Source organism: Cheilinus undulatus, linkage group 10 (genome assembly GCF_018320785.1).
Source record: "Cheilinus undulatus linkage group 10, ASM1832078v1, whole genome shotgun sequence".
Taxonomy (NCBI): Eukaryota; Metazoa; Chordata; class Actinopteri; order Labriformes; family Labridae; genus Cheilinus; species Cheilinus undulatus.
The window spans coordinates 8381336-8406897 of NC_054874.1; the positions used below are offsets into that span (position 1 = coordinate 8381336).

A 25562-nucleotide genomic window follows, 5' to 3' on the forward strand; every position below is an offset into this window, starting at 1 on the left:
GACTTTTATAAAATCTCCAGGGGTGATTGGACACAAGCTCTGTCTGTCACATTCAGTACGGGCCAATCAGAGAGATAAGACAAAATGTGGTTGTAGACATACAGAGCTCTTGTAGTAACCTGAGCTTGACAGTAAGGCATGTTATAATTTATTAACAGCGTAGCTTGTTGGTGGATATAACTTATGCCAAGGCCAGTAGGGAGAAGTGCAAAAACATCTTCTTTGCCATGAAAGGCTCTCAGTGTGGTTCTCTGCTACTATTTTGATGCATAAATGCTGTACAGATGTGATGAAAACTGTTGCTAAAGCTACATCTGAACTAGCTCCACCAGTGGCAATCATTGCCTCTGTCTTGTAGCATAACTAGCCCAGCATAACTATCAAAACTCATGCCAAAGTAGCAAGAGCCAAAAAAATTTGTACTGCCAAAAAAAAAAAGCTTTCTGTGCAATTCTTTGCTCTTTATTATTATCATTATTTTTTTGATAAAGAAATATTGCTGAGTTAGGAGCCACTGTGGCTACATCTGAGCTCCACCAGCAGCTACCAGCATACAGTACAACTGAACCCTGAAGCAGGTTGGGAGAGGAGCAAAAACATTTTTCTGTTATGAGAAGCTTTCAGTGCTGTTCTTTAATAAAATACATGCTCCAGTTCTGATAAAACTGTCATGGCTACATCTGAGCTAATCGCGTTACCTTTTTTTTTTTCTCTCTCTTTTCTAATCACTTTACCAGCAACAGCCATTACTACCAGCTTCCAGTACAACTAAACCCCCACCTTTAGCTTGTTCTCCTCAAACGAAGCTGATTGGTCCGGTCCGTTCTCAGACTTGGCACAATCGTTTTACATTGGAGCTTTGCAAGGCCGGCTCCATGGATCTTCCTGGTCACGAACACAGGATTTGGTCAGTCCATCTGCTTTGCAAGATTACACATGACCTGATGCAATTAAAAAATTGCTCCATTCATTGTGTATTGCAAGCAGCTCCTCAAAGCATGCTGGGATATATAGTGATGCAGTCCTAATCATTCATTAAAAGGCATACCATTAACTTTATGTAGTGCAGGTTTGATCCTTTATAAAAGATTTTAAAAGTGACCCGTTGAATAAGAAAGCACAGCGCTACGAAAATTGTTACACCTGTTTCAGATTGGGGCATGTTGGCTGTGTGGTTCCTGTAGCATTTATCAATCCTGGCTCACTTCATCATGGCTTTCAGACCAGGTGCATATAAGCCGCATCTCCTTGACAAAGTGGGCTTTTACTTTGAAAAGCACAAAACAAAAAACAAAATCTATCATGCCTGTGACACATTTTGTGGACTTGGAATCTGAAAATTTTCTTGGGCCCACTAAAATCTTCATTCACTCGTGACATGACGATAAAATTATTGACATCCTTAATCTTATTTCCTAAACAGAGGGTTTCAAAGAAAGTGCCTGGTTTAAAGGCATTCATGCCACAGGAAAGTGTTGGTATAGTCATTAAGTTCTATTATGAGCCACCAGTATTTTGTTTAAACAGAGCAAATTCACCAGTATATTCTTTTCTAATATTAATCTCTTCAATTTATTCCATAAACACTTTCTAGTAATGTTAATGCAGCATTTGTTGAAGGTTAAACGGAGTGTCACCAGTTAATTTAGCACCAGACAAACCCAACACTCTGTTCAATACATCAAACAAAATAAATTTTAAAAAGTCAACAAGTCAGTGAAAATCATCCAGCTGTGGTTTGTTCCTTCTTACTACTTCATGATCATTTTAAACTGGACTTTAATTTTCAAAATCATGTTAGTGCTTGAAATATGAGGAAAGAGGCATCTGGTGGTCCACCTGCACTGCTTCCTTCACACTTTGGGAAGCACTGCTCTAGATCAACCTCACCTAAACTTAAGGTCAATGCCCAAAATGGGTCATAGGCCTGTTTTTATTTGGGGGGCCAATTTGCAGAGTAAAAGTCAAAAAATAACAGAATTCATTTCCTGACTAAAGTAAAAATGATGTTCTTTTTGGTGCACATGCTGTGTGAGGAGCCATCTCTCTCACTCCCTCCTCTTCCTCGTCTTCATGCGACCCTGAGTGACACCTGCACGCAGCTGTCTGGCTTGACGGAGCAAGGGAGAGAGCTAGCAGTACCTGCCTCTGATTTACTGTTAAAATGTCACTGTCCATGATGTAAAGGCAAAAATTTAAAGACAAGTTCATAAACATTGTCTTCACCAAAGCCTTAGGAAATGCAGAGCAGAGGCCAGTGGGGGGTGCTCAGTAGTGAAAGCTTAGTTCTAAACAAACTGGACAGACGTCTCAAAACGAAGCATTTGTTGACTCTACAGCTGAACTCTTTATGGTTTATTTCAAAGCCCAAAACACTCCAACAATGTCTTAATGTCTCCACAGGTGCTACTTAACATCAAAACTTTGACTTTCATTTTTGCTCTTCACATTCACTCCATTGCATTTTTGTGATTAAGTTGGCGACTAAGTTTTCAATCGAGGTCCCAGTTTTTCTATCAAAATTAAAGTCTTTTTTATCTAAAGTGGAAATAAAGTAACCTTAGCTCATGACTAGACAGAAGTATAAAATAAGACATGACAGAGCTCAACTTTAATTTGGTAACTGTATTTTACTTTTCACGCTAATTTAACCACTTTTATCATAATTAGGTTTGTTTTCAGCATTTTTTAGACCAAACATTTGTAGTCAACAGTTTAATCCACTCATTAAAACCCAGCCTGTATCTTTAGGTACTGTGTATCAAAATATGTTCCATATTAGGCCTGCCTACAGAATTGGCTGTGCCCCAGGGAAACCCAGGGAATAAGCCCTCTCAAATCATGATTTATTAATGACATATACAAGTGTTGGAACAGTAGCACTGGTGCTAGCATCCTGGCTGACAGTAACTTTATTTTGGAGCTGGAAAGTCTGTAAGCTATTGGGTTCTAATGTTGAATTTTTTTATTTATGCCAACTTTTAATCCCCTTTTACCCAATGTTTTAGCTTATTTGGCCTCTTTTTAACCCATTTTTTCTTTTCTGCCAATTGTTGCAACCTTTTACCCCTTTTTCCACCCATTTCTTCTTCTTTAACCCATTTATGCCAATTTGCTCTTTGTCCAATTTTTGCCACTTTTTAACCGCTTTTCACCATTTTTCCACAATTTTTGCATTTATATATCCCATTTTGCCTTATTGGGCTGCACAGCGGCACAGGTGTTAGTACTGTTGCCTCACAGCAAGAAGGTACCATGTTCGCTTCCCAGTCAGAGCCTTTCTGTGCGAAGTTTGCATGTTTTCTCCGTGCATGTCTGGGTACTCCAGCTTCCTCCCCCCACCAAAAAAACATGCTCATTAGGTTAACTGAGCACTCTAAATTTGCAGTAGGTGTGAATGTGAGCATGCCTGGATGTCTGTCTCTATATGTCAGCCCTGTGATTGACTGGTGACCAGTCCAGGGTGTACCCCGCCCAATGACGGCTGGGATAGGCTCCAGCCCCTCCGCGACCCCAAGCGGGGTAAGTGGTATAGAAGATGAATGGATGGATTTTGCCTTATTGCTTATTAAATTATTCTCCCTCAAAGTTGTGTCAGTTCCTTTTTTGTCATTTTCTGCCATCCTATGTGCACTATATAAAATATGGTTATCACAGGTTAACTTTGCAATAGACCATGATTTTCCTGGCCTCTAATGCTCCCAGTTTGCCTGGCCCTTAGAAAACTGTCCCTCTACCCCCCTGTATGGGTGGCTTTGCATATAACTACAAAATTAAAGCCCTGTTGTTAAATATTTGAATGAGATAGTAGTTCAACAAAGGAATATAAAATAGTACAAAAGTCATAAGGGATTTTTTAAAATCTATGTAAATGTTATGGCAATACGTGATGCTTTTGGGGATTTTGGCTCAAACCTCTCATTTGGCAACCCCTGCACCAGATTTTAGTGAGCATGTCGATGAGATGCTCTGCTCACTCTAGCAATTTGAGAGCTCTCACTTTTAACATGCACATGAAATGGAAATAAGCTGTGACACAGCTGTTACATTGCTGCCACGCACCCGGTCTGAATCAGCCGATACCAGAGTGTGGGACGTAGCACTTCACAACTGTCAGTGCTACTATAGGCTGAGAGCTCAATTAGCAGGAGTTTAAACTCCACATAGTTAAAGCAGATGGTATGAGAGCTGCATGGCTGCAGAGAAACTGAATGTTATGGACTTTGCTAAACACAATGGAAACTGTCAGACAGGAAGACAATTTAAATATTTTACTCACATCAGAATTCTAAACACAGACTGAGTCTGCTTTGACTTCTTTTCAGAATAGTATTGGATGTATGATAAAACTCCAGAGTAATGAAAACCAGAACATTCGAATTCTGCCCATGAGGAAATGTAAGGGAGAGTATCAGTATCTGGATGTAGACATAGTTTGACAGATAAAACCAAAAATATTAAGATTATCCTGCCTAGTTGTCTAGTTGGTCTCAATGGCTTTTTGTATGGGACGTTTCTGAGTAAGAGCAGGACACTGGAGGCATGTTTGTGATGAACAACACTAAAGCAATGAGGTTGGCACTGTTTATACTTTTTCCAGCTGATCAAAGGTCATCATTAGCTCAAGGCCTACTGGGCTAATTTAAGCCTCTGATTGATTACAATGGTGTTTTATACATGCATGCGTCCCAGTGCCTTAAATCTTTAGATATTGTGTACCATGGGGCTCTGAGGCTTATAATGAATTTATATTAAGTCCTCACCTCATCATTGTATTCTGTATGATCAAGTTGCTTGGCCTTCATTGGCCACCTGAAGACAAAATCATTGGCTTATTCTTATTTATAAGGCAGAACTAAACCTCTGTCCCTCACATCTGTGATTTTAGTCATGTGAAAAGTTCTGGAAGCTACAGACTTCGTTCTGTGACTCAGCCACAAGACTTAGGCTGTTTTCAAATTCCCCTACTATACTAGCAGTGCGTATTGATTTGCCCAAAATGTAGCATGCAGCATGCAGTATGCGAACAAATGCGAAAGTGACAGTATGCCAAAAATACCCAGATGACGTACTGATTCGGGAAAATTTCACAATATGCATCGAGACCAGTCTGCTTCGCCTACTGTTACCCACAATGCAAAGCGCTGGGTCAGAGTTCGTAATGGTGGGGAGCAGCGAAACTTTCAACGGAGGGGCTAACGGTTACAAATGGAAGTGCCATTACTTTTTATCTTTACCTTTTTAATATGTACTATAGCGAATTAAGTTGTAATAAGGTCACTGTTGTTTTTGTTTTGCTGTTACGGCTTTTAACGGCCGGAAAGGTGCTGGCAAAGTGTGTCCTTTCACTGCACTGTATATGCTAAGCTAAAAACAACGGCTATAAAAATCCCCAAAAATCAAATAAAAACACTTCCCAGATTTTTTCTGTATGTAAATGAATGGAAACTCTGTAGCGTTGTTTGCAATTGACCAGGGTATGACGTGCTTCTGTATACCGGAAACCAGCTAAACCGGGCCAAGCATACTACACAATAACGTCCAACTGGCAGTCATACTGCATACTAGTGTCGAACGCAGTACGCAGTGGACAATACATACTGCATACTGCATTTGGCAGGAGTATGCAGTGGACAGTGGATAGGCTCGGAAAAAGGGAAGAGAGCGGGGAGAGACATGCAGGAAAAGGTGCCACAGGCTGGACTTGAACCCGGGCCATCCATGTACATGGTGCGTGCCTTAACCACTCGACTACCGGTGCACCCCGAAACATCTTTATACACGTTTGTGAATAGCATGATGAGATAAATACGGGTTATTGAACATACATATAAACATTTGCATGGAGTTAGCCTAGTTTAGCCCATTCGGCCAATCATATGTCTTTTTAATAAAATATTTCTCAAAATGTGCTAAGTTCCAGGCAGGCCAACTTCTTCACTGATTTCTAAACATGTAATAATAGTCCTGTTTTTGTCTTGGTTATTCTCCAAACACATACTCCAAGCTACTGAATGTAGAAAAACAGACAAAAGTATCCTCTTCTCATGGCTACAGGTAGTTTCTATCAGCTTTCTAAAAGTGCACTTTCTTGCTATGAACACTAGCAAGCATCATCTGCATATTAAGGATATACCAAGGTTATAATAGTTTTGGATTTTTCATTAGTTTTATTTTTATTTCATTTTAAATCTCCATGTTCAATTTCAGTTTAGTGTTACTTCGTTTTTACTGCTGGTTTGTTAGTTCAGTTTAGTTGTTATTTTGCAAAAATGCTTCCCTTTAGTTTTTAATTTTTTTTTTCGGATAGATGTCAGGGCTGAGTGAACATCATCCATTTTTAAAAACATATTCAAACAGGCTACTCTTTACTTATCATTTTATTTATTTAAAGATGATGTTTCAATACAACTCCAGACAAAAAAGTACCACTGTGTGAAGACTTAACCAATCAAATCAGGCCATTTTAACCTCCCCAGACGTGGGTGTAGGTGTAGGTCAGTATGCTTGTGTCAAAGACTAAAACTAAAGATATTTTGTCTCTATATTTATTTTATTTTAGTTAGTTTTGTAAGCGCACTTTACAGTTTTAGTCAGTTTTTGTTTCTTGGTAGAGTTTAGTTTTTATTTTGTTTCAGTTAACTAAAATGATTTTCAAATTTTAGTTTTAGTTATTTAGTTAGTTTTAGCTAAGTAACCTTAACATTAGGATATCCTAATAAAAACTAGAACTAGTAAGAACTAAACTAAAACCAGGCTTTTTTGCAAAATGGAAACTTAACAAACAGTAAGAACTGAAAAAACTAGAAAACAATTGGAAATGAAAGTGAAAACAAAAACAAAGACTTGTGAAAAACCTTCACTATTATAACCTTGATGCCTACTAAACCAAACACTGGTCATTATTATATTGGTTGTAGAGTTGTAAGGGAGCTTTCCTGTGTGAAGTGTTATCGTCATTAACAGAACCTTGGACTGACTTGCATTGGGTGTCAGATAAAGATTTGAGGAGAAACAGCTTCAAAACCGCCCAAGAGTTCTTTTGTTTGCACTCGGCCGAGCTGTGCATAAATCAAACTGAGAGAGGTGGTGATTGATGATGATGTGGAGTAGGCTGACAAAGGATGATTGACACTTCTCTCCCACACTCCAACAAACAAACTTCCTACACCAGATTGGACAAATTGGAAACGGTTATTGGTGTCTGCATGTGATTAACAAGCTGAGATTGACTGGCACGAACAAGACATATGCAGAATGGTAAAATGACTTCTTAGCTTTCTGCTTGTTGAGAAAGCTCTGGGATTTTAATAAGACACTGACACAGGCTCCTATATGGAGTCAATGTGTGCAGGTAAGGTGGAGCAGGAGGATGCTGTATTCAGCTGAACTTTATTTTTGAAAGAGGCCTTAGCTTTCTTCGCCGTCTTTCAAAAGTAGCCCTGTAGCAGTGCCCACAAACTGGGCCACAAGTTCTGAGGACAGATCCAAAATAAACTCTCACATGCCAACAAGCGCACGTCCACTATCCAGTGGGCCAGCTTTTTTCTGACACAAGCCTCCCTTGTGTGTTCACCCCATAAAACACACATACACACTCAGAGGTTGCAAATAATCAGAGCCCCACACCCAGTACAATTAATCACCACATGCCGTTCCTCCTGAGGGACTTATCAGTATCCGTGTGCCTCCTTCTGGCTTCAGGATAACCTGTAACACTAACACCTCTGCTGCAGCAGAAGGTTCTGAAAGCCCACAGACAGACAGTATCTATCGCAGACCCTCGCCAAGCAAACCACAGCCCTGCTGAAACTTTAATGGAGCTCTGGAACGGCAAAGCCGAGGTCTAGGTTTCCTTCTAGGAATGTGATCCTATTCTCTGCTCCTGAGGCACAGAGCTGCTGCTGCAGTTGACGCAGGATAGATGGAGCAAAGTTTTTATTAAATGCTGTGTATAGAGCAGTCTTTACCTAAATTTAGTGCAACCCCAATTCCAAAAAAGTTGGTACACTGCATAAAATTTAAAATGCACATTGCATAAACCCATGTTTTACAATGTATGAGATGTTGAAACTGAGACATTTTAACATTTCAGGAAAAATATTAGCTCATTTTGAATTTCACGGTAGCAACACACCTCAAAAACAGTAGGGCTTGAAAAATTAAAAAGGCTGGAAAAATAAGTGGTACTAGTGAAAAACAGCTGGAGAAGAATTCTGCAACTACCTAGGTTTATTGATAACAGGTCAGTGACATGACTGGGTATAAAAGGAGCATTTTAGAGAGGCAGAGACTCTCAAAAGTAAAGATTACCAGAGGTGTACCAATTTGCAAAAAAAATGCATCTAAAAATTGTGGAACAGTTTCAGAAAAATGATCCTCAATGTAAAATTGTAAAGACTGAATATCCCACCATCCACTGTTCAAAATATCATCAAAGGATTCAGAGAATCTGGAGAAATCTCTGTTAGTAAGGGATGCTCATGACCCTCAAGCCCTCAGGTAGCACTGCGTTGAAAACAGACAGGATTCATAATTCTGGTAGGGGTCTTTCCTGAGGCAAAATGGAAAACTGTTCTGTGGTCGAATTAATCAAAATTTCGAATTATTTTTTGGAAACCATGAATACTGTTTTCTTTGGCGGAATCTTGTTGCATTAGCACCAATGGTGTGGGCAGCTTACACATCTGAAAGGCACTGTCAGAGCCTTACAGATGTGTAAGACAATGCTACACCACATACCCACCACATCAGCATGGCTTTGCTGTAGAAGCAGCTAGAATCCTGCAAGAATGGGACAACATTCATCTCCTAACTCCCAACTGCTCTTTTGACTTCAGACATTTACAGACTTTTGTTTAAATTATGGTAAAATGGTAAAAATTTCTCTGTTTCATCCTCTGATAAAATCACTGCATTCTGTTTTTATTTACATTTTACATGGTGCCCCAACTTTTTTGGAATTGGGGTTGTATACTGCAGCCCAGTTTGAGACCTGAAAGGGGGACTCTGAGTATTAATCTCCATATTTTCATTACATACTGTATATGGAAAGTCATAAAGCAAACATTGTTTTCAGAGACATTATTATTACTCGGAAAGAGTTATTGGAGTCCCAAAGTAAAACTAACAAACCCCTATTGCTTATTTTGTTTTGATCAGGCAGCTGCAAAGTCACCTATACTCTCTTGTCATTTATCTTACTTAACATAGCCAGCTTTGTGACAGACTATTTTCTTAGCAACATTAATGTCCCCAAAGGTTCTGATAAGTTATAATAACCAACCTGACACGCCAGATGGATGTGTCTCATACATCCATCTGGGAAAGCTTCAGCAGGAAATGTTTGAGAAAAGGCAGAGGATTTGAAAAAAACTCGGATTATGATTGGGTAAATGTTCTGTCTATCACATCTCTACGGGCCAATCAGAGCATGGAACACGTGACGTAGCTGCTATCAAGCTGCACATGCGCAGCTACTGACAAATAATGTGAAACATGGCGACTATAGACATGTAAGTACTCAACTTTCGTTGTTTTTGAAAAGAAAACAACTCACTGTTGTTCTTTGTTCTTCTTTTAAAAAAGAAAAGTCGTCAAGTTCTGATAAAACTGGCGCTTTAGCAGCATCCATGCTAATCTCTTCCTCCATAACTGCACCAGCTCTTGCTGCTGCTTGTTTACGTCTCGACTCTGCTGCGCCTGAAAGTACTGCCCCTCGTCGCTGATTGGTCCTATCACTTTCTAACCGGATCCAGACGGTTCAGATGGGAACTTTGCAAGATGGATTCATCAGTGAGAAGCAAGGAAACGGGCGTATCCATCTGCTTTGCAAGGCTAATAATAACCAGGAAGTAAGCTAGAATGTTTAATAGTCCCCAGTTAATTCATCTCTAATCAAACGGTGACACCAGTTCTGCACATCAGTCAAACTCAATGACAAATGGATGTCAAGAAAGTAAAATTCTTTAACTGTGTAAGTGTGTTTTATATGTATAAATATAAGACGCATATGACATCTCACAGCCCATCTGTAATACTTCCAGGGCCCACCAGGGGGCCATGACCCACACTTTGGGTAACCCTGGTAAAGAGACTTTAAAACTAAGTAACTGAACTAGGCTTTTAAAAAGATGTCCTTTTAGGTACAAAAATAAAAAAAACCTAGACAAACATTCAAGTGCTTATTTCATGCGTACAAATCTGCTTTTAAGACACTTTTCCTGGTTACTTGGCAAGACGTCAGTGTTAAACTACTTCCTGGCACACACTTTTATGCACTTCGAAGTCAGTTCTTCCTTCATATTCACTTATATGTTCTTTCTTGTATCAGCTACTGATCTAAAAGTAGAGGTAGACATTTTTTTGCCAAAAACCAAACTCCCTAGAACTTCCACAAACTCCTTATTCCAGCCTTCTGCATATTAATGAGCCCGCTAACCTCCCGCTCATCCAGAGCGATAAAAATGAGCGACGGCAGGGCTAAGAGGACGAACAGAGGAGGGGACGGGCACAATCTTTTACAGCCTGTCTCCTCCATCCTCGCCACAGCCTTGATGAAGAGCGCATATAAGGGATTGAGAGGATGCGTGATGGATGACACAGCAGGGCCTGGGACCTCGCTCTCTATCAGAGCAGCCAGTCGAAGTGAGCTGTCACTCAGGTTCATGATAGCCGGTGATCTACGGGCAGCAAAGTTGCCACACTGGACCTTCGGCAGGCTGCAATGGATGTCCTTGCTCCTCTGACGGGAATAAATCTCATAGTAAGGAGGATGGGTACAAATAGGAGGAGGAGGGGAGGGATGTATCTCGCTCGGTTAGTTGCTCATCTATTTAAGGCCCCTTATGAATGACACATTCAGGTTTTATAGCAACAGTATGGTGGGTCCACTATCTGCGGTGGCAAGTGTGGATGCATCGATACGACTGAACACAGCATCATAAGTGACACACAAGCCCGCAAATGCCACCTGCCTCACGTTCAAATGGGGTTCAAGGTTGTGCGTAATCAACCGAAGCACTGCCAGGTCCAAAATAAATGAAGCACAATCCCCTATATGAGGTGCAATCTGCACAATCTACTCAAGTTATGGCTCGTATCCATCAGGGAGGTGGGGCACATTCATCATGACTTGACGAATAGCACACTCACCAAATTAGACTCAGAATTAAGCACAGAAACGGGTCTGCAGCCGGAGGTTTGCGTTACAAAAATAGTCCTGGCCTCAATGTGGGGTTTCACAAGGAGCAGAATCTAGCACATTGTCTTCTGGGATGCCTTTGCTTCTCTGTGGCTCTATCTGGAGAAGGAATATTTGCTTGTAAGTCACCTTGCAGGCAGCAGAGGAGAAAAAGAGTGGAGTTGAACTTGAGGTTCTTCTTTGAAACAGGAACGAGGATGCGTTTTTATGCATGCTCTTTCATCCCTCTGAGCTTATTGTTTGTCCTCTCTTTTTCTCTTTCTCTGTATCGTTCTCCCTTGTATCCTTTGTTCCTCTGCCTTTGGAGCCTCTATAGAGCAATGTGAGCTTTGCACAAACATTTCACCCTTTTGTAATCAAGACATTGACTGATCATAACCTGCAGTTTCATACTTATTTCAGCTCTCATTCTACCCTCCTCTTTTAATGGACTGCTAGCCTGTATCAAACGGTGCAAAGTGCAAAATTGAGTGTCAAAAAATGTAACATTTTCTGCATGACCATTTCTTTATATATTCACACTTAAGTCTGACTCTAATTCCATTAGGATGAAGAGAGCATGATGCATAAAGGAGCACAGGGAACAATTTCCACTAATGCTGGTAATTACTAACAACAAAGTCAAGGCTCCAGCCATGCCCTCAGTGCAAAAACCATTCATTTATGCCCAGTGTGTAAAAGAAGAAGCTATGAATGCGCCTGGGAGAATCTGCAGTCTTTCTATTTCTCCATTTAGAAAATAAACATGAAGAGAGATTTTCTCTTCTCCTTATCCCTGACCAAAAGTGCATCATGACCCTGTGAATCAAACACACCAAAGTGGTGGTCAAATAGGCAACCTACCAATCCTCTGATATGATTTCAGCATACTGTAATAACAAATAACCATTGCTGGGTGTGCAGTAACATGGTACAAGGTACCACATCACTGAATCTATTTTAGTAATCACATTACTTTGAGAGTAAAATAATCTCATTACTGCCTTTACTGTATATCCTCCAACTATGTGTAAAATGGGAGCAAGGAAAAAACAAATCAAACATCCCTTTAATGCACGTTCATGCAACACTCGCTGATTTACATGCATGACACATTAGCTTGAGTCAGTGGAGTCCAAATAAGTGTTGATATAATAACACCACTTTGGATTTGTTGCACAAAAAACAAGAATGTGACGGTGAATTGAAAACTTTGCCCAGGTCAGTAACGACTCTCAACTGCTATGAATTCTGCACTAAATCTTTCCAAACATCTGCAAAGGCAGCAACACAAAGCTAGAAGCTAGAGACCCCAAGAGCCCAAGTGAGGCTCGAGATAAGTGCATAATACCGACACCTACCAAGCAGCCAGAGCTCAATTTTTAACAACAGCAACAGGTAACTACAAAAGCTGAGATTAAAAGGCTTGTGGCAGCACATATGATGGAGTAAAAGTTACTTACTGTAGCCTTGTTTCTGACGTTTTTCTCTGTGAGAGGCTGTTCCAGTATGACTCAAAACTGTTCTGTTACTTTTTGTGTGTTTAAGAGCAGAGAGGATGATCAGAAGATCATGTGTGTGCCCTCCTTATTAGAATAAGGATTTTTGGCTGACCACCGGGGTCAGCCCTACACATGGGTCTGTATGTGACTGACTGACTAAGTGACTGATAGGCCTTTCAGACTGGCAGGGCTTCATGTTCTGGTTCCTTGATCTAATCTTGAACTGGCTGGCGCGTTAAAACCAAGAAGAAATTGGTTGTGAACCTGAAAAGTTGGTTCTCAGCTGGAACCAAAAATAGTTGGTTCTTTCTTGGGAACCAGAACATCATCAGTAGGTGTATCCCCTTCTAGGTTGTGGAGACGAGCAGAAAATGTAGAAAAGGTGGTCTGAAGGGGAGACAGAATGTTTGGTTGTAATCTGGGCATCGACAAAATTCCAGGTAAGAGAGTAGAACAAGGTGGGGCAAGTTATATGCCGAACTCACGGAAGAGATGGCGAAGGCTGGGTTCACCTGAACACCAGACCAAATGATTAATAAACTCAAGAAACTGAAGAAGGAATACTGGGACAGCAGGAAAGACTTAGTAATACAGGTCCATCATGTCCTCCCTTTTTGGTTCTGCTTAAACTGGTTTGAACACGGGCTGGTTGCCAGAAAGCATCATCTAATGGCAGTTCATGGAGGATAGTGGACCTCCACTGATGCCATGCTCTGTCTATAGCACTGTGGATACCTTGTTTGAGGGAGTAGGCGGAGCTACTCCTCACCCCTGCCCTCAGATATGTTCGTGTGGAAAACAACAAAGCCAAACTCCTGAACTGATGACTGCTAGTTGAAATGCATTGCTGCTAATTCATTTTGGTGAATTTCTATGAGAACTGTCCCGTTATTATCCGAGCTGGTGTTGCTAAAGCCGACAGCTTTGCGCTTTTTCCTGCCGACACGGCTCCATGTAAACTTTTGGGATCCTCCACTTCTCAACCCCCAGACATAAGGAACAGCACAATTACCCCTCCCAAAAACCAATCATTGCCAAAATTCAGTCACATGTATCCCAGATAGTTGCAGACTTTATTAACACAACTTAACTGATCACAATGCATGACAGACTCGACTGCTGACTTTCTTCTCAGGGAACACATAAACACTGAGTCCCACTTTTGAATATAATTTCTTGTGTTGTTGACATTACTCACATATTCTTACACCTTTTAGGGAATGGAATAGTGCCATTGTGGTGAATATGTAAGGTTAAAATCTGTATTTTTTATTTGCAATTAGGTTACAGATGATCTCAGGTGACATGGAGTAATGCAAAAGTAATGTAACTAGTAGTGTGACTAGTGTTCTCAAATGATCAAACTCAATAATCAGCAGAAAAACAACTTTAGGGTCACAGAGATGCTGTACATTATAATTTTATTTGTTGAGCCATGGTCTGAGTGAAATATAGGTCTAAAATAAGTTGTTAGTCTGTACAGTCAGTCCATACTCAACATCTTGGTATCAGTATTGTGAAGGAAAAAAGTATTGGAACATTTCTGACTGTCAGACAAAGATTGATATTGGTAAGGAAAAGATGATACAGACAAATCTTGATGTGTTGAGATGTATTGAGTGGTTCTTTGAGGCACCTGCAGGCTGTATGATAAGAAGGGAATCATGGGAAAAAAAACACAGAGCCATACTGAGTACAATCAGTGCTCTGACAGATTGTCACTTATAGTACAGTATGAGCACATCATCACAGATTCAGTGCGTCTGTACGATGTGTTGGAGAGGGCGATGAGCAGGTAGGGGAGAGCAAATGTAATCCTGCAGAGATGAGCGTGATGAAACTGTCAGGGAAGGCTCAATGACAGACACATACAGCTCTCATATGAAAAAGTATTGATCCTGTATCAGAGAGTGGCCTTGCAGAAGGCTCATTTTCCCTCATTGTGACAGCTACCTTAGCCTCAGGGTTAGCAGTCCATGCACACGCACATACAGCCCCCACTGATGAGTCAGAGATATATGTCGTATGCCATCTGTTTATGAGCGTGTTGTGTAGGGTTGTTTGTGTGGTGTGGTTGTGGGGGTGGGGGAGAAATGTGGAATGTCACACTGATGTACAAAGGTTCACTTCTATCAAGTCTAGAATCTGAAAGTTTCCCACGATGAAATTTCAAATTTTGACGACAGTTACAAGATTGTTTTCTTTACTGCATTAATAACACTAAGAGGTACTGTAGCAGCCAGTACAATGTAAAACAGTGCTCAGTTAACATCTTCAAAAGCTCTCCCCCTTCATGCTTTACAAGAACAGAACTTCATGTGATTTTATTGTTTTTAACCCCTCTTTCACTGTTAGCTGTTAAAATGCAGCCGGGTCAGCTGAGAACATTTTTATGAAAGATGTATCTCTCCTTTCAAAGACAGTGGCACCCTTTAAACACGTTTTTCATATAACTGTTAAGGTTATGAAGTTTCATCTAACCATTCATCCCCCTATTCATCCATCCATCCATCCATCCATTCATCCATCCATCCATTCTTCCATACATAAATTCAACCAGCCATGCAACCATCTATCCATCCATCCATCCATGAGTCCAACCATCCATATATCCATTCATTCATCCAAACATGAATTCATCCATCTATGCATGAGTTCATTCATCCATCCATCCATCCATCTATCCATCCATCCATTCATTCATCCATGCATAAATCCAACCAACCATGCATCCATCCATCCTTCCCTCCTTTCTTTCATCCATCCACCAACACAACCATCCATCCATCCATCCATCCATTCTAACAGCCCTCAGTTCAAAGCAAGATTTTTACAGTGGATTTTTTTTTTTTATCCCATGTTGGCAAAATTTTACATCCTGTGCATCAAAGTAATAAAAATATTGCCCAATTTAATGTGTATATAAATTATTCCATGCAGTTCAAAGCAATTCAAAATTTGTACCCAGACTTGTATAAAACACTTAGATACAGTTGACTTGAAATTATATAAATGCACCTGATAAGTAGGGTGTAGAGTGAGTGTAGAGTTTTTAAATCTTGGTTTTAGTTTAGTTTGATTTATCTATTGATCAAAGGACAATTAGCAATGACATTGATCCTCCATGCACAGTAAATGATAACATGGTTGCACCAGATTTAGCCACTTATTTCTATCTGAAGTCCCTCATAACTGATGCAAACATACATCAGACTCCTACAAAGTAAGGACTTCCACCTGGTAGACAAAGTATATAAAATACATTGTGAGCGTTATAGAGAACACTTGATAAATCCTACACAGTATGAACTGCATAAAATAGTCACAGACATCTTTACAGATTGATTGGTTCCACATGTTGAAGCTTAACATACTAGACAAAAAAAAACATATATAAACCCCATTCTGTGAGATTTAAAAGTGCAAAGTATTATCAGAAAGTGGCCAGTATGCAATAGAAGCATTATAGTGTTACAGGAAAGCAGTAGTTATAGTATGACTAAGACACAACAGCAATATTATGGAGGGCAAACTTTACTTACTTTGTTTTCTCAATAAATCTTTTTAACCTTGATAAGTCAAACACGCTTCCTTTTCTAAGTCAACTTTAGCATCAACTACTGAGCATCACTTTAAAAATCCATTCATTTTTCACCTTTTCTTTTCCTTGAAAGTGTTTTTGCACCTGATGATGTTTTCATGGAGGCTTGAATTCCTAGAATGCATCAGTTGGCTTGAAAATATGCCAAGCAGAGAAAAATCAATACAGGGAGACTATTTGGGTGCAGATAAAGTTACTCTCTCAGTCTCATTCACACATTTCTAGGATTGTTTCAATTTTTCTTAGAATAACATTAATGCTGCATTGCTAAGTGACAGCAGACACACAAACATGAAGACAGAAGAAAGTCGAGTAAAAAGCACAACTAGTTTTATCATTTATGGGTAAAAGTCAAGAGTCTGAGATGGAAAAAATATAAAGAAAGGAAAGCTTAAATTTAATGTTGTTTGCTCTTTGACTGTACTTAAATCTTAGATCATTAAAAATATTTTAATATTAGACAAAATTAACCTGTAAATACAAAAGGCAGTTTTTAAATGATGATTGCATTTGTGATAAGTTGCAATGACTCTTTCACATCGCTGTGGAAGAGTTTTGTCCCACTCTTCTTTGCAGGATTGTTTCTTACGTGAGCGGCCTGTTTGAAGACACTATTTCAACTGGATTTCACTCCAGACTTTGACAAGGCTACTCCAAAACCTTAATTTTGATTTTTTTAGCCATTTAGAGGTGGACTTGCTGGTGTGTTTTGGATCATTGTCCTGCTGCATAACCCAAGTGTGCTTGATCTTGAGGTCATGAACTGATGGCCGAAATATTCTGTAGAGAGCAGAATTCACGGTTCCATCAACTATGACAAGTGGTCCAGTCCTGAAGCTGCAAAGCAACCCCAGACCATCACACTACCGCCACCATGTTTGACTGTTGATATGATGTTCCTTTGATGTAATGCTGTGTTAGATTTACTCCAGATGTAATGGGACGCACACCTTCCAAACAATTCAACGTTTGCCTCGTCAGTCCACAAAATATTTTCCCAAAAGTCTTGGGGATCATCAGGATTTTTTTAGTCAAATGTGAGATGAGCCTTTGTGTTCCTTTTGATTAGCAGTGGTTTTGGTCTTGGAACTCTCCCATGGATGCCAGTCTCTTTCCTATAGTTGAATCATGAACTCTGACCTTAACTCAAGTGAGTCAAGTGAAGCCTGCGGGTCTTTAGATGTTGTTATGGGTCCTTTTGGGACCTCCTGGGTAAGTTATCAATGCACTCTTGGAGTAATTATGGTAGGTCGACCATTTCTGAGGAGGTTTGGCACTGTTCCAAGTTTTCCCCCATTTGTGGATAATGGCTCTCACCGTTTGCTGGAGCACCAAAGCCTTAGAAATGCCTTTTTTAGGCCTTTCCAGACTGATAGATGTCAATGACTTTGTTTCTCATCTGTTCTTGATATTGTGTTGCTTTTTGAGGTCTTTTAGCCTACCTCACAGGTTTTATTTAAGGGATTTCTTGATTCAGCAGGTTTGATAGTAATCAGGTCTGGGTGCGGCGAGTGAAATCATACTCAGATTTCCAAAAAAAGTAATTAATCACAGTTAATTCATGATTTATCAAGAGTTTGAGCAATTACTTTTTCACATAAGGCCCGGTCAGCTTGGATGATAACTCTGGTTATCTTTGTCTAATATCAAAATGCGTTTGATGACCTGAAACATTTAAGTGTGACAAATATGCAAGAAAAGAAATCAGGAAGGGGCAAATACTTTTTAACAGCACTGTTTATAAAGTACTATTTATCAAAGAAGAAAACCCCCCAGTGAAAACAAGCACACACACACAAAGACACACATACCATGTTATAAAAAAGTCACACACACTCTCCCTTCATCCTCGTCATGGACTCAAATGTTTCATAGATCTCGTGTCAACAGACAGGGGATCATGCACACGCTAAGGCGGATTAATGCTAAGGATCTCTTTCATGGCAATTAACAGCTGACAAGAGCAAATAGGATTTTAAAAACATACACTCCTGACTGCCATCATTAGGCCTTTTGAGATCAGAGAAGACTGAAGCATTGTGGGAGGAGGTTCAAGTGTAATAGGATCAACACAGCATGTGCAGTAAGTGACACCAAGAAGCTTATGGTATATCATGTCAAATCCTCTGCAGAGCCACGTATGAAACATATGTGGGATATTTACATTGGCTGTAACACAGATAAAGGGATGTGTGCATCCTCTGTAGGCAGCTCAAAGTTTAGTCCTATGAGCTGCTGATCAACTACAGTTAAAGGTTTTTAAAGGAAACATCCGTCTTTTTCATTTACAAGACAATCATGTTTCAATATTTTAAGCTCTGATATAATCCCAGTAAGAATAAAGAAATGATGCCTGTTTTGATACCAGAACAAAAAAAAGATGTTGATTCATTTCTTGTTTATGATCAGCAAAACTTGCAGGCAAACCCGTGCATGATGCTAAAATCTCTGACTAATGGCAGTCGAGTTATAATCAAGAAAGATGGATCATAATTAAAGAAAAGTTGGTGAAAAAGTTAGACTTAAAAAATGAGAAGCTTTAGAAGCTTATGCAGCCTGGTGTACACATTTATTTAGTTATTACAAGCTGACGGATCGATGAAATGGTGTCAGGTGATGATACAGGTAAACTAGCAGAGCCAGATATTCAACAAAACACAACATAAACCGTGCAAACTACCATCCAAGTTTATGAATCAAATAAATGACTTGTATGTTGTTCTGGCCTTTACAACAACTTGTAAGTGGACACTACGGATAATCTCTAAACAAGTTATAACTGCATTACAATAAGAGCTAGGTGTGATTCATTGTCTCTGCAGCAGCTGTGGCCCCTCAACAAATTTGCTGCTGAGTGAATGAGGAAGAGCCACACACCTCTCTATAGACGGCCGCACAGCAGACAATGCATATCAGCAAAAAACAAGTCATGAGGTCAAAGGAACTGCCTGCAGAGGTCAGAGACAGGATTATTGATGGGCACAGATCTGGGAAGGCTTCAAAAAATTCTGCTGCACTGAAGGTCCTGAGAGCACAGTGGCCTCCATAATTCTCAAATGGAAGGATTTTGGTGCAACCAGGACTCTTCCAAGAGCTTCCAAGAGAAGTTACCAAGAACATGATGGTCACTCTAGTTGCGTTTCCATTACCCTTAGAAATATGCAAAATCTAAACAGCGCAATAAAACCTTTTAAGAATTTTGAAAAACCTCTCAAATACCGCTAAAAAGATTTACGCTCTCATTAGGAGGTTTTTCAGATGTTTGATATAGAAGTATATCGCAAAATCTGTAATAGAAACATTTTTTCTGCATTTACAAGTCACAGGACATGATGTACGGTGTCACATGACCCGTCACTCTGCAACAACACGGCACGGTACGCGTGGACAGAAGTGGGGGTGAGACTTTTATTAACAAACTTACACCCTTATATGTGGCTTTTGCCATACATGCAGACCTTTCCCCTGAATGATCATCCATTGCCTTCATCTTTTGTTCAAAATTGTCAAGGTAACAGCTGTAGATGTAATCATAACTGTAGCAACACACAACAGGTTTTGAGCGTGAAGCTTCCTTGCAGCGGATTCTCCGTGATGAGATGTTACGAGAATTGTGAGGCTCATGCACAAAACTCCCTTCAATGGCAACACATTCAAAGTGCAATTGTACTTAGTTGAAATTTAAGAAATATCACTTTTATTTTGCGAAAAACTATGATGGAAACCCAGCTTCTGACTGAGCACCAGAGATCCTGTGTGGAGACAGCCTGACACTGACACTGATCTGGGCTTTAGGTAGAGACAGAAGTCTCTCCTAATGTAAAACAAATGAAATCCTGCTCAGAGTTTGCAAAATACTTAATGTGAAATAAGGGCTGGGCAATTAATCAAGAATTAGCTTAAATCGCAATATAGCCTGCTGCAATTTTCAAATCGCAAAAGGTGCAATATTTCTTGGACCAGAAATTTGTGTGAAAATACTAGTTTTAAGGGTTTTTTTTTGCGGCAGAGATGTTATGCATGACATATCATGCAATCATTTAGGTGCCATTGTTTTAGAATAGTCTACAAAAAATCCTTCCTTCTTAATTTTTGTAATTTTTTCTAACCCCTTCGATGCAACAATTCATATCCAATTGGCAATACAGGTCAAAATCATCAGAATGGGATATTTTTAAAGAATTGTTCACCCTTGTTTAGGATTAAAAGAAGGTTAAGGAATAACTGCATATCAAATCACAATCAAAATATTGGGGGAAAAATCGCAATTAGATTATTTTCCAAAATCGTTCAGCCCCATGTGAAAGCCAAGTGGGCTTTCTTGTATTTAGAGCCCACTCCAGCCCTGACTGATGTTATTCTAGAGCTACATCAGAGCTAATTACTACACTGATGGCAGTCATTGCTGTTAGCTCCTGTAGCTTAAAATGGAGCTGATTGTTCAGGTCCGTTTTCAAACCTGGAACAGTTGTTTTAGATTGGAGCTTTGCCTGATGACAGACCTAGAATGTGCCCATTCTATCTGCTTTGCAAGGTTAAGTAACTGTGTTAGTCAAAGTTTTTTTTTTTATAAAAACATCTCAGTTATTGAGAATATTTACAGTGGAAAATGTTACGTCTTATACAGCAGGGTGCTTTTAGTCATGCCTTCTGATGTCTACTCTAAAGCTTTATAGAAAAATATTAGTCCTGAAGTCAATGGTCTTATCTGCATAGGTCAAAGAGCCATCTATTCTAATCTGTTTCATAAAAAGTCAAACACCTCTCACAGGAGTTTAGGATAATCAGGTGTGCATCTTTAACCTGACATGCCAGATGGATGTGTTTCACACATCCATCTTGAAAACCTTCAATACTAATCATTCGGGAAAGGGCAGAGCCTTTGAAAAAAACTCGAAGTGTGATTGGATGAACGTTCTGTCTGTCACATCTTTACGGGCCAATCAGAGCAATAAAACACATGACGTAGACAGAACTGAGGAGTTAACTCCATAGAGAGCTGCATAACTCGAACCATAGCGACTGTAGACATATCAGTACATAGCTTTTGTCATTTTTGAAAAGAAAACAACTCACTGCTGTTTTTTGTTCTTCTTTTAATGAAAAAATGTCATCAAGTTCTGATAAACTGGCGCTTTAGCAGCATCCACGCTTATCTCTTTCACACCGGCTTCTTGTTGCTGCTTGCTTACGTCACGACTCCGCTGCACCTGAAAGTACTGCCCCTCGTTGCTGATTGGTCCTGTCACTTTCTAACTCAAATGGTTCAGATGGGAGCTTTGCAAGATGGATTCGCCAGTGAGAAACACAGAAACGGGCGCATCCATCTGCTTTGCAAAGTTAGTGCATCTTCTAACCTGCAGATATTCTCTGCAAGAAGAAAAAACTCCCCAAAAACCAGCAAGAAAAAAAGATGTCCTAAACTGCATGTGGTAATTTCATTAAAGGTTGTATAACAGTGGGTAACAGATGTGTGCTTTGCTCTGAGCTGCACATTTTTTGCCTCATGCTGAAAAAAGCATATGCCATGTACACAGCGATATTAACTTGAAGGGAAGTCTCCGCCAGGGTGTAAAGAGCGAAACACACACTGAGTCACTTTGAGATGCAGTATTGGACTATAAAGATGTTGATCTATGTACTGAATCAAACTGGCTCCTGTTTTAATGTAATCACACTTGTCTGCATACGAATAGGCTCACAGCGTGCAGCCCGAGTCAATGAAGAGAGAGCGGGAGAATTTGCATTTATGGCTCCATAAAAGCTGCACTGCAGGGATGTACAAACCACTCCGAACAAATCACAAATGTGTCCCTCATTGGTGGGAGGGGCTGTAAATGCTCAACATGACCCCCAGCCCCCCCTAAAAAAAGTCTTCCAATGGAATGTTGTTTTCTAGTTGATTGCATAAGAGGAATCAATCTCAGTATGAGTGAGAGAAAGGGAGTCCGAGCAGCTGGATCATGAAGTCCAGCATCACTGTCTGTAACATATCCCACTGAGATCTTTCATCAGAGCACACATCTGATAAGCAACCAATCCGCTGACAATGCAGAAGCTTTGGACCAGCATCAAAGTTGCACTGTCAAATTCTAACCTGTACATGGGATACTAGATGTGCACTCTGTTCTCACTGTACTAAATAGCATTATATAATTGGAGTAGTATCCTTGTTTGCTTTCTGTTTAACAGAGCTGCAGTGACCGTCCGCAACCTTCTTTTCTGTCGCAGCCCTCGCTGCACTCACTGATGTCTCCATGCACGGCTGACTAAATGCACAGGCCCTTTCCTCTTCCATCCAGCCTTATAAGTTAACACGGGGTCGAAAAGTCCTGCCTCGAAGCTCAATAACAACTCCACTCTACCAGACACTGAACATGTCTCATCCCAAGCATTTAATATCTGCATTTCTGTGCAGTTTTGTGCCGTTATGTAATGTTTGCGAGCCTGGTATGATCATATCACCGCTAAGCTAAGCCTTCACAAGTTGTGACAAGCTTCTTTGTTAATTGCTTTACAAAAAACCCCTCCCTGATCCAAGCCATCCTGCCAAGTACAGAGTCCTTGGCAGAGCAGATATGAGGGCAGCATCTTCCTCCTGCCCTCTGCCAACCAGATCAGATCCCAGATGGGCACACAAACCAACAAGCCACACACACTAAATTGCAAGTTGCAGTTTAGCGATGCACACTTACAGTCCTTCCTGTTTGTCGGAGATGGAAAGGTAGCAGAGGGAGAGGAGGTGGAGGAGGAAGGAGGAGGAGTGAAGGCATGCGAAAGAACAGGAAAAAGAGGTGGAGAAGTGAGAAGGAGGATGACCTGAAAGCAACGCAGAAATCTGACTGAATGTTTGCAGCCAACATAAATTTAACAGTCTTAATATTTATCAATAATTACAGATCAGTTTTTCACACAGAGAAATGGCAAAAGGAGTGAAACGTCAGTTTTATTATTGGCGGCAGAACCAGACATGCTGCCACTTTTATCGTATTTGTTCTGCACCTGTTTACACAGTTTCTTCTTTGAGATTAAGTTTTGAAAGTTGGCATGACTTAAAGATTGAAGATATTTGAATTTTTTATTAGAAGAACAGGTTGCATTATTCAGTAGCAGCATGTTTCTGGGTTACATTTATAAATCTTTATAATTCCTGATAAATTTATATGTTCTTTTGTAAAGTAGAGAGAAAATTGAGCAGTAAAGAAAATTAATTTCTTGTTCCAATATACTTGATTTAAGTACATGCAAGAGCTATGTTTGACTGAAGTTTGGATTAGATCAGTGTTACAGAAACATTTTAGCTGTTGGTTCACATGTCAACAGCATTTTGGGTGCCTAAAGAGTGCAAGTTTTGAAGACAGGTTCCATAGTGCAAACTTTTGAAAACACCACTTTTTAGCTGTCATTTAATTTAGGAATATAGAGTTCCATCTGGAAACACAGACTTAAGGTCTTTGCACACTGAGGATGCATTTTTTCGAATTCATTATCTGAAAAAAACATCAGGCGCTCAGACCTCACACACTGAGTCCATTGTGTTCTATTTGTATTCACTGCAAAAATTTGTAGAATGTGGCTAACTGTTTCATTCTGTGATGAAAATAAGCAGTGAGGGGGAGCCTGTGGCCCTGTTACTCATGGAAAATCACACCTGATCCATCCATCCTGACACCGAGTTTCATACAGCAGCAGCTTGAGCATCACAGCTGGGCCAAGTTGGAAATATGGAGAGCAACTTTAGTCATTAGTCATTTAGTTTTTGTCAGGCGGCTGTGATAACAAACTTCTGCCTTTATTTGTTATACTTCCGTGGTTGATATCCACATAATACAGCAGCAAATCACAGTGTTTAAAGCGAGGTTACAGTGCAAGACAGGCAGAGAGAAAGTGGAGGGGTCTGGCGAGGGTGAGTAAGAAAGAAGTAGGCACTGTTTTGAACTATCGATCATCTATCTAAATGACTTGGACTGGTGCTGCTAATTTAGTAATCACATTACAGTTACTGTAAAATAATAATCTTGTTACTTGTAATACTGTAAATATGTCGACTGTGTGTTAAAGTATCCCTTTTAATGCACACATATGTAACACTCTGTGTTTCAGGTGGCTGATACATCAGCTCATATCCATGAGGGAAGGAGAGGTAAACGGAGGAGCGGTTCAAATAAGGACAGCTTTGAATGCATGGAGGTATTAACACTTTGTATTTGTTGCACAAAAGGACACGAAAGTGACAGTGAGGTGTAAATTGTGCCCAGGCAGAAACAATATTCCACTGCCGTGAACTCCACATCAAATCTTTACAAACACCTTAAAAGGCAGCAACACAAAGGTAGAAGCTAGAGACCCCTAGAGCCTGACTGAATGACACACAACCAAGCAGCCAAAGCTCAGTTTTTCATCAACAGTAACAGATGACCAGAAAAGCTCAGATAGGCTTGTGGCAGCATGTATTGTGGAGGAAAAGTACCTTCTGTGGCCTTGTTCTTCATATTTGTCTGTGAGGTGCTGTTTTGGTTCAGTTTTCACAACTTTGCTGTCACCTTTGTTGTTTCAAAGAGAAGAATGGAGAGGTCCTGTGTAAGTCCTCCTCATTAGAAAGAGGTTTTGTGCTAACTGTTGTGTATTGTAGAATTAGTGTAGTTAGCGACTTATTGTTGAGCATGTACACAGTAAGTCACATCTTATAACACCCCTACTTGTGTTGACATTACTTAAGTATCCTTCTACCTTTTTACTAGGGATTGGCATGGTTAAACGGTTAAATTTGTTTAGCAAATTAGAAGGCATGGGATTTAGGAGTTGGTTAAACTAATTACCTATCATTTTTTATAAACAGGGGCTTGAAATTCCAGTCTGTAATGCTCTTTGAAAATGTAACTAGAGGCCACTGTAGTTTCCGTTAATGGCTGCTGCCTTCCTGACTGAACTTTCCCACGGCACTTCACCGGACGTAAATATGAGAAGTTAAGTGGTAGCTTAGCAGTTAGCGTGTAGAAGGAACAGCGCAGTTTTTAAGTAGTAAATGGAAATAAAGTGGTATGCAGGCTGTGGTGGGTTGAACTCATGTATAACTACTCAACCGAAGTGAAAGAGGCCAAATATCAAAGCACTATTTTAATCTGCAAAGAGGAACGAAGGCTGGTGGTGCTAGCTTTTCATGTAAGCCATGTAGAGAGTATATCAAGCTCACATCACACCCGCTAACACAATTACCCTGTAATGAATTTGAATGTTTAAGGATTCACTCCTCTTTAGACTAGTCAGTAAAACAAAA

At 40.0% G+C, this 25562-nt stretch overlaps 1 protein-coding gene across 3 annotated transcripts in view; it reads right to left on the reverse strand.

Annotated features, from left to right (window-relative positions):
• The window catches only part of fgf13a (fibroblast growth factor 13a), a 199274-nt gene that overhangs the window by 103416 nt on the left and 70296 nt on the right, over nucleotides 1-25562 (reverse strand). Inside the window, exon 2 of one of the 3 annotated variants that reach the window (XM_041796889.1) lies at nucleotides 22981-22988. The exons of the other annotated variants lie outside the window; for them this stretch is intronic. The gene's annotated coding sequence lies outside the window, so the exon portion shown is untranslated. The remainder of the gene's footprint in view (nucleotides 1-22980; nucleotides 22989-25562) is intronic. 3 annotated transcript variants of the gene reach the window in all.